We start from the raw sequence: 10687 nt of genomic DNA, 5'->3' as shown, positions 1-10687 counted from the left end.
TCAGTATAACTCATATCTAACACACACACACACACACACACACACACACACACAGTATAATGGTGCAGTATAACTCATATCCCAACACACACACACACACACACACACACACACACACACACACACACACACACACACAGTATAATGTGCAAGTATAATTCATATCTAACACACACACACACACACACACACACACACACACACACACACACACACACACACACACACACACAATAGATGAACTAAAACACACATATAACACACACACACACACACACACACACACACACACACACACACACACACACACACAGTATAATGTTTCTGTATAACTCATATCTAACACACACACACACACACACACACACACACACACACAGTATAATGGTACAGTATAACTCATATCTAACACACACACACACACACACACACACACACACACACACACACACACACACACACACACACACACACACACACACACACACACAGTATAATGGTACGGTATAACTCATATCTACACACACACACACACACACACACACACACACACACACACACACACACACACACACACACACACACACAGTATAATGGTACAGCATAACTCATCTAACACACACACACACACACACACACACACACACACACACACACACACACACACACACACACACACACACACACACAGTATAATGGTACGGTATAACTCATATCTAACACACACACACACACACACACACACACACACACACACACACACACACACACACACACACACACACACACACACAGTATAATGGTACGGTATAACTCATATCTAACACACACACACACACACACACACACACACACACACACACACACACACACAAACACACACACACAAGTATAATGGTACAGTATAACTCATATCTAACACACACACACACACACACAGTATGACGTTTGCGATGCTCCATATCTATCACGACAGAAAACTTCCATCTTTCTATCCAGTTGCTCCTCTGCCTGCTCACGTTTCAAAATTTTTCCCCCTCTCCCCAACGTGCTCTTGCCTATCCTCCATTTCACTGGAGGTCGTCCTCTAGAATTCCTCCTCTATCTCACTCCACATATCTCCTTCAGATGCATATACTCTCCTCCATTCGCTCCCATGTGGCCAAACCACTTTAAAGTCTGTCCTTCACTTCTTCCACCCTCCCTTCTTCCTTCACCCCTGTGACACATTCCAAATGCTCGTACACACTTTCATTACTCATTATATTCTACTCCACCACAAGCACTCCTCAAATAACTCAGCTTTCTGCCTGCCTCTAGACCTCTGACTTTCATTCCAGACGTTCCACTTATGAGGTTGGTGCTAATGTGTTCTCATTCCCTCTTTACTTCCATGCTGCACTTCTGCCATTCATGATTCATCCCCAAAAGACCTAAAACCCTTCTTCCTTGCAATGCCCTCTTATCTCCTCCCTCCGTACCACCATGCTTACACTTCAGGTCAGATACTTAAACTCATTGACCTCCTCCATTTCTTCACCATTTCAAAATTGTACATTCTTTTCACATTAAATTCTCTCACTCTATATGGGCCTTACAAAATCTACAACCTCACTTCTATTTCGCTCACAAACCATCCTTCACTTCTGTTGTATTTTTCAGCTTTCTCCTGGTGAACCTATCAACTTTAATGATTTTGTAAGTCCTTTCTAAATTTCTGCAGACCAAACCGTGTCATCAGCAAACAGTATCGAATTCCAGTACCCACTTCCTTCCCTCATCAAACAGTCTTACTCACATCTTCTCCAACTTTTGCCATACATTTCTCTATTTTCCATCCATATAAATATTGAATAACCCTGGTATTTGCAGCACCCTTGTCTTAAGCCCACTTTTTATCTCAAAAGAATGTTCTTGTTTCTCCAGTAATTTTGACATGCAGGTACATCTCCTCTTATAGAGACTGTATTAGCTCTAGCTTTCCATATTCATGAAGGCGTAGTTTCTGTCCTTTTACTATTATTTTCGCCTTCATCTGAAGGCAAATATCAGTCCATCCTTCCCTTCCTGACTTCTTATTCTTCTTCGTTTCTCTTCTGTAAGTCTTTGCACCCTCTCTATTGTAGCTTTTCCATATACCTTTCCAGAACATCAGGAGACTATGCCTCTATAGCTCCCATTCCCCTCTCTACCCTTCCCCTTGTAAACTGGGACAATGATGGCTTTCGTCAGTCTGCTGGCACCCCCTCCATGCTACTTCCATATCTTATTACCATCCAACTTTAAACTTCATCTCCTCCACACTTCAACATTTCTGCTGTGTGATTCCATCAATTCTGCCATTTCCATTTTATAATCTTTTATTGCCTGATTTACTTGTTCATATGTTATGAACTTCTTTCTTTCTATACTCCTCCTCTGCCTCTACTAAAGAAGCTTTACCTGTTACAGCTGCTGGATCCATCCTCAAAATTCATTAAGTTTTTTAAGTATTCTCTCATCTCTCTTTCACAGCTTCCCGTCTTTCAACATCTTTCCATTCTCATCCATAACTTCATTTTGTTTTATTTGAGGATATTTTCTGCCGTTTTCTTTTGTTTCTTCTTAACCCATGAGTTTCCTGTTTCCTTTATATTTTCACTTAGTCTTTTTTCAGTCTTCATCAACTCTCTTCTTACTTTCTTTTGTTAACTTGTTTTAATTTCATTTTTGCATTTCTCTATATTTCTTTTTCCTTTCCTTTTTGCTTGTTTTAGCCACATTTCTTTCTTAGAGTTTTCTTAAAAGTTCCCTTTTCTCCTTTACTATCCTCCTTATCTCTTTTCTCCTGTGAATTTCCTTTTCTTTTTCCATCTCTCACCACTTTCATCCTAACACTTTTGTTGTAGTTACCATTATTTCTTAAAAATGTTCCAAAACCTTTTCAATATTTGTAATTATCTTTTACACTTTCCCATTTTTCACTTAAGGCCTCTGCCATCTCACGGTTATACTCATCTTTTATTTTTTTTCCTGTAACTTTTCTATCTTCAGTATTTCATTTTTTACTTCACCTTTCTTTTCAAACACCCACTTTTCTTTCAGCTTCAACTTTGCCAGCACTGCAAGATGGTCAGATCCATCGAACATTCCTCTTACTACTTGTACCTTCGCGTCACAAATTTATTTTCTAAGCCTTTCATCTACTGCCACATAATCGATCAATCCTTTTTGCTCATTATCTTTTCCCCTCCTCCATGTGTATCGGTGGATATTCTCGTGCTGAAAGAAGGTGTTTGCTAGGAACATTCCCCTCTCAGCACAGACATCCCGCCAGAGCACTCTCCATTATCCCCCATTTTCCCACCACATCCATCACACATTCATCACCCACTTTAGCATTCATATCTCCCATCATAAAAAGTTTCCTTTCTTTCTCAAAACTCTTCAAACATGCATTCACTTCCTCCCAAAAAGCTTCCCTTTCTCTCAGTCTTCTCCTTTCACCCACACAATTCTTGATCCCTTCCAACCATAATCAGTCCACCATTCCACACTCTTTCAGACATCACAATGCTTTGTCCTTCCTTACTCCTGCTCCATACTTCTCATCTATCCCCGTCCATACAACCCCCCAGGCACACTCTCCACGTACCCTCTCTACACCATCCTCACGCCAGTTCCTCGAATATGTGTTTCCACTCACTCCCAACCCATCACTCTAACATTTAAAAATTTCAATCATCCTCTCACTCTTTTCTCACCACCTAAACCATTCACATTAATAGACACCAGTTCATCATACATTCTTTTTCTCTTCACCGCCCTCATGGCCATCGCTCCTGCCTCTAAAACTAGATAAAAGTATGCTTGCTAATTTCCCTCCCTACGAAATCTATACTTTTCTAATTTAAATCCATTACTGCAGGTTCTATCCTGCTGGCTTTAATTCTCAGTAATTTACTTATATCGCCTTTGTTGTGACCCTTGACCCATTTGAATACTTCTATCAGATCTCCCCGCACTCTTCATCTTTCTAGAATGTAAGTTTAGATGTAACCAGCCTATTATCTTGATATGAGAGGTTCCTCAGTCCCTGAATCATCTTGGTCATCCTCCTCTGAACTGATTCTAGCAAGTTGATGTCCATTCTGTGGTGTGGGCACCAAACTGGACAGCATAATCTAGTGTGGCCTAACTAACGCTAAATAGAGTCTGAGAATGACCTCTCTGCACTTTTGTTGGTTACCGTCCTGTTAATGAAACCCAATACCCTGTTGGCCTATTCCTCCTTTACTAATACATTTGCTTCCTTAGTTTTTTGGGTCAGAGATCACCAACACTCCCAGATCCCTTTCACACTTAGACCTGCCTATGTCGATGTGGGTCTGAACTATACCCATGTAATGGGTTTTGTGTTCCTACACTTAGTACGCTACACTTGGTGATATTAAAACTCATCTGCCATTTCTCTGACGTAAGCTGACAGTTTGTTAAGAGTCCTCTGCCAGTAACTCCCTAACATCCTCCCTTGTCTAATAGTGCGACCCTATTTTGTCATCTGCAAATTTACCTATGTCACTAGTTATCCCATTGTCTATATGTCATTAGAAATAGACAATGAATAAAAGCTGAACCTAAAACTGAACCTTGCATGAGACCCCACTGGTAACATTACCCCATTTAAGGATTTTTTTACCGTTAATGGTGGAAGAGGGAGTGCCAGGATGGGTTTGAGGAAGGGCTAAGGGACATGATTTTAGGATGGGTTCAAGGACGGTGCTAGGATGTGTTGAAGGAACAGGATGGCCAGGATGTGTTTTAGGATGTTCAGGAAAAAGGACAGGGTGCTGCTGAGATGTGTTTTAGGATGTGTTGAAGGACAGGGATGGTAGGATGTGTTTTAGGATGGGTTCAAGAGACAGGATGGTGAGATGTGTTTTAGGACGTGCTTTAGGATGGGTTCAAGGACAGGGTGCTAGGATGTGTTTTGTTAGGGAATTAGGTCAGTTAACCAGGGGATTAGACAGAATTAACGATTTTCCTTTATGGAGACTAGTCTCGGGCCAGAGTTCAAGCCAGCAGAGTATCGTCAGAGCTCAAATAAGCCTTAAGATGGTACCACGTAACTTCGCTCATCCGGCTCCAGACCGAGACAGTATCTGTCGTATTCACTGCCTGAAGACTAAACACAGCCCCACCATGCGAAGGATATAACAAACTAGTTAGTGTTCCATTTCGCATGAAATAATAAATAATTGCCCATGCACGGCAAGGATAATTCAAAATACCCTTACAATGACCTACATGGTTGGCTTTCGGCCCACAACATCCACCTGCTCTCCAAACTAACAACACCTCAGCCGCTTTCGCCCCATATTAACTCATGGCAGTGCTGATTTAAACAAGTCTCGGAGGACAACAGGTACTCCTCAGAACTTACTTCAGAGACCCACTTCTTTTTGGAAACCCTTCCCGAAGATAGGTGCACTCCTACAGTGATTACAACTAGGTATTACAATCCTATCAGAGCCTGTTGGGTTAGCGTTGTAACGCTGGGAGGTACTTCAGCAGGGAAAGCCAGGCACCCTGCTTGTATTGAGTGGTAGAGTGGTTTGTGTGTCTTTTTGTGGAGTTGTCTTGGTGTGGTTCATGTGTCTTGCAGAAACTTATAAACGTTGGGTGCAGTAAAAGATCACTGTATCACAACTTGATTTTAGGATGGGTTCAAGGACAGGGTGCTAGGATGTGTTTTAGGATGGGTTCAAGGACAGGGTGCTAGGATGTGTTTTAGGATGGGTTCAGGACAGGGTTACTAGGGATGTGTTTAGGATGGGTTCCAGGACAGGGTGCTAGGATGTGTTTAGGATGGAGTTCAAGGGACAGGGTGCTAGGATGTGTTTAGGATGGGTTCCAAGGACAGAGATTGCTAGGGATGTGTTTTTTAGGATGGGTTTCCAAGGACAGGGTGCTAGGATGTGTGTTTAGGATGGGTTCTAAGGGACAGGGTGCTGGGATGTGTTTTAGGATGGAGATGAAGGACAGGATGGTAGAGTGAGGATGTCTCTTTGGGCAATCCTGCATCAGCTGACAACTTCCACCTCAAGTAAATTCAGGTTATAAAATTACAAGATTCTTCAAACAATGGAATTTTGTAAGACATAGCTGCCCCCTTTTGTGTTACATATTTGTTGGTAATATTCCTCACAGTGTCACCACCTCAGAATATTAACAAGTGTGACAGACTGTTTACTGAATCACTGCACCAACACTCTGGCACTTATTACTATGAATTTTCACCATTTTCAGGAATTTGGACAACTATATTTCAACTTACAAAATCCCCGTTATGCAAAAATAAATTTTATACTGGGATTTTTTCAAGACCAATTCAGACTCCTGGACTTCCACAACACCAACAGCAACACTCAAGGCACTCCATCCACTTACAAATCCCCTGCACTGTCAGAATCCGGACGCCTAGATTTCAGTGTAATTTCACTCCTTAGTAAACTGAGGCTAAACGTAGTGATTTCTAAGAACCAATTCTTGACTAACCGAACTTCACTATCTGGAGGCAACCTCAGCACTAACATCCAGGCCGGAGCGCTTGGTGGAAGCCCCTCTGACAGAGTCGCCGTTCACCAGAAGCGCTTGCTCAGCGGCAGACTGCTGAGGGCCGAGGGCGTTACACATGGCAGGCCAACACACAGGTCCAGAGTGTGGGAGGGGTTTCTGCAGGGAGGAGGATAAAAAGTGGCTTTGATTATGTTGGAGGCGTTGTTGGAGGCTGCATCTTCACCAGCTACCTTCCCTCTAATAACACTTCTGAGCTTTTATTTAATTACTTTATCTGTCAGTGAACTCATCCCTATGAGCCTAGAGAGGCATGAAAACAGCCTTCATTAAAAGCAGGCCAGCAATGCTGCATATCTAAATGATTCTTTACCTGTCAAGGGCAGACAAAAGTACATCAATCAGTGACATAACAAAAGCACTGCATAAGGAGGAGGGAGTAGACACTTTCTCCAGCACCCTCAGCCTGTTATCTCTTTGGCAGGAAGAGGCAACGTGAGGACCTGGCTCCCTTACCGCCCCACTCCTATGATAAAGCTCATCCCACCATGTGGGTGAGGGAGGGCAAGGGTGGTCCCAGGAAAGCTCCTGAATATGCACACGTTAAGGTTGGCCTTAATCCACGGCACGCGGAGGTCTAGAAAGATTGCAGCATACAGACTTACACACATCATGCTTTTGGACTTTTCATGTGAGGAGTTCTAGATCAGATAATCGTTTTGAGAAGCTTGGTTACACACATGATGTCGGACTTTTCCAACATGAGAAATTCAACCTAAGGTAATCCTAGTGACTGGCAGGAGCAAAAAAATGTATATTGGTTACACACACACACACACACACACAAGTTAACTTAGTGACATCAGTAATAATCACCATCATTAGAGTACTCCAGATTCCCTTGGAGAGGATAGAGATTAAACCTACAAACACTTGCACAGCACATTCTGAGGGTGGCAGAGACACTGCTTGAGGAATATTACCAACAGTCATGTAACACAAGAGGGGGCAGCTATGTCTTTGGCAGTCATAATTATGCCTCTGAAACGCACAGTATATTCTGAGGTGGCAAGACACTGTAAGGAATATTACCAACAGTCATGTAACACAAAGAGACATATGTCTTTGGCCAAGCCATAATTATACTTGTCCTGAAACACTTTTGATATATTCCCCGGGGTGGCAAAGTGCCTGAAAAACAGCTGCTGCTATACGTAACTTGCCTGACATGCTGTAATCACGGCGTTGCCACTGCCCCAACAAGGAGCATCTTTGGGTGCGTCTCTTCACTCACCCATGACTGCATGTTTGGGGTGCGTCTCTTCACTCACCTGCTGACTGCCCCATTACTGTCAAGCACAGGTAAGCAGGTGAAACCTCCATGTAGCTGCCCTTCCCATTCCTAAGAGTTACATGAGTCGTGAGTTATGTGAGGCGTCCCCCGTGGCCATACAATACTTATGGTTGTGACTTTTACTATATATATTCTCCATTTTTTGTATTCTATTATTTTCTACCTCCAATATTAACCGGGCAAAATAAGTTTACTCTCATAATTTAATGGTCTTCCTATTTTTTTTTATTTAGCAGCAGAGGGCAAACGCTCAAAGGGCAACAAAAGATGTAAAAAATAAAAATAACTGTTCCGCTCATACCACAGCTTAATGAAAGTCTAGAGTGGCCAATAGAGGTCAATTTCGGGTGAAGAGATGTCTCGATACTCTCTTCTTGAAAGAAGTCAAGTCGGAGGCAGGAGGAAATACAGACGAAGGAAGGCTGTTCCAGAGATTTACCAGTGAAGGGATGAAAGAATGGAATACTGGTTAACTCTTGCGCCATAAAGGTTTGGACAGTATGGGACGAGCTTAGGGATAGCGGGTAAGTCGTGTGCAGCGCTTGGCGCTGTGGGAGGGGAGGGCATGCAGTTAGCCCAAGTTTCGAAGAGCAGTCAGCATATGAAAATTTCGATAGAAGATGAAAAGAGTTGAAACATTGGCGGCGGAATTTAAGAGGTAAGACTATCAACAAGAGGAGGAGAGCTGATGGGACAGCCGTAGAGGCCCTTAGCCTCCACTCTGTCCAGAAGAGCTGCAATGTGAGTGGAGCCCCCACACGTGAGAGATGCATGCCTCCCATACGAGGGCGGACAAGACTCTTATATATAGAAGCATCATCTGTGCAGGTGGGAAGAAGAGACTGGCGGAGACTGTACAAGAACATAACCCAACCTTGAGGAAGCTGATTTAGTGAGAGGAGATGTTGAAGTTTCGAGGTTGAGATTTTTAGTTAAGGATAGACCGAGGATGTTGCTAGTGTTGAAGAGGTGACAGCTGAGTGTTATTGATGAATATGGGAGAAGAGTGTTTGGAAGATTGTACCATCGAGTTGATAGGCGGAGAAAATTGAGTTTTTCAGGCATTGAGAGGACACAAGGTTCCTTTATCCCAATCAGAAATGATATGCAAAGGTCTGGCAGGGTTAAGCGTTCTGCAGCCTCCAGCCTGGAGTCATGTAATTCCTGTTGAGGAAGGGTCTTCTGTTGAAAGAAGTTGAATAATGCAGAGGATTGAGGCCATCCCAGCGTGTAAGTGGACAGGACAGTTTGTTATGGAAAGATCATTGATGAATAACAGGGAACAGAGTGGGGTGATAGGACAGGAGCCCTGTGGAACACCACTGTTGATAGTTCTAGTAAGTAATGGCACAGTCCTCTCTGCCAAGGATTAATTCTAGTTTTTCCTGAAGGAGTCTCATTATGACACCCACCTCATGGCTGCCAGTTCTATTCCACTCATCCATGTCATGCACTGGTGAGTGAGGGCCGGCCACTGCAGGCACTCCAAACTTGTAATAATGAATAGGACCTTGATCAAGCCTATCGTTATGCCACTGTCCAGCTTTCTAATGCAGTGAAGGGTGTTGGGGGTAGGAGGAAGGGAGTGGCTAGAATAATTTTTTCAGGGGTTGGTGATTTTTTTTTTAAATCAAAGAAATCAAAAATCTCATTGATCTTTTTTTTTTTTTTAATTTTCAGATTTTTATTATTATTATTTTTTTTTATAAATATATATCCACATAGGTGATTTGAAAGTCTCCATAGGTTACTTTAAGTTTAAGTTTGGAGGCCTGTAAGTCTGAGCACAGTCAAGGGATCCAGATACATACTTGTTCAATACTTGTTTGTGATTGGTACAGGAGCAGGTTTAGGACAGATAGAGTTGCCTGAAGTTGTCATTTTCATGACAGAATATTATATTATTACCACAGAAGAAGGGCCTACCTCTACTTCTGTTACTGTTTGGTTGCTAACCTTGGTTATTATTACTGATACATTGCCTGCCAAGTTAGTAAAGACTAAGGAGGGAGGAGGATTTTGGGGGAGCATCAATGTGTCAAAACTGGTCCTATCATTTCATCAAATCAGCAAAAACTAAATCCATCAAATTTTCCAGATGTTTCCATTTTGTATCCAAAACAGCTTTTTACCCTTATCTCATCAGTGTAGCAACAAGTTCATATCCATTTCAATGCATCAAAATGATGAAGGCATCAATATATCAATAAATCAAGATGTTATCAAAGCATCAAATTGTTTAAAAGTCATCAGAGCATAAAAAAAAATCAAAGTTATCAAAGCATCAAAAAGAAGTCTAGTCCATGATGACACAATGTGGGATATTACGACTTTGACAATGGTACACCATCAACAACTACAACTGACAATGGTACACCATCACAACTACTGACTATTAATGGTACCTGTCACAACTACCTGACAATGGTACACCATCCACAACTACCCACAACAATGGTACACCATCCGCGCTTCTACAACAATGGTGCACCATCTGTTATTAATACAAAATGTTTCTACATCAGCAACGAAGTAAAGTGAACGTGACACGAGGCTATGATCGAGACTAACTTGGGAACCAAATTCTCGAACTAACAAAGTGATACTCTATTCGGGAGTCCACGAAGGCAATAACCAATGAAAGCCTCAGTCATATACCCCTTGAGGCAAGATCAGAACGGGGAGCAATCTGTACCTTAACGCTTTCCAGGAGCACTTCAGCCCTGAGGTGCTAACAGAAATGTAAAGTGCCATCTATCAATAAGATGCCAGCCAACT

This window comes from Eriocheir sinensis, unplaced genomic scaffold, assembly GCF_024679095.1.
Source record: "Eriocheir sinensis breed Jianghai 21 unplaced genomic scaffold, ASM2467909v1 Scaffold286, whole genome shotgun sequence".
In the NCBI taxonomy this organism is placed as follows: Eukaryota; Metazoa; Arthropoda; class Malacostraca; order Decapoda; family Varunidae; genus Eriocheir; species Eriocheir sinensis.
Note: the sequence above shows the minus strand (reverse complement) of the source record.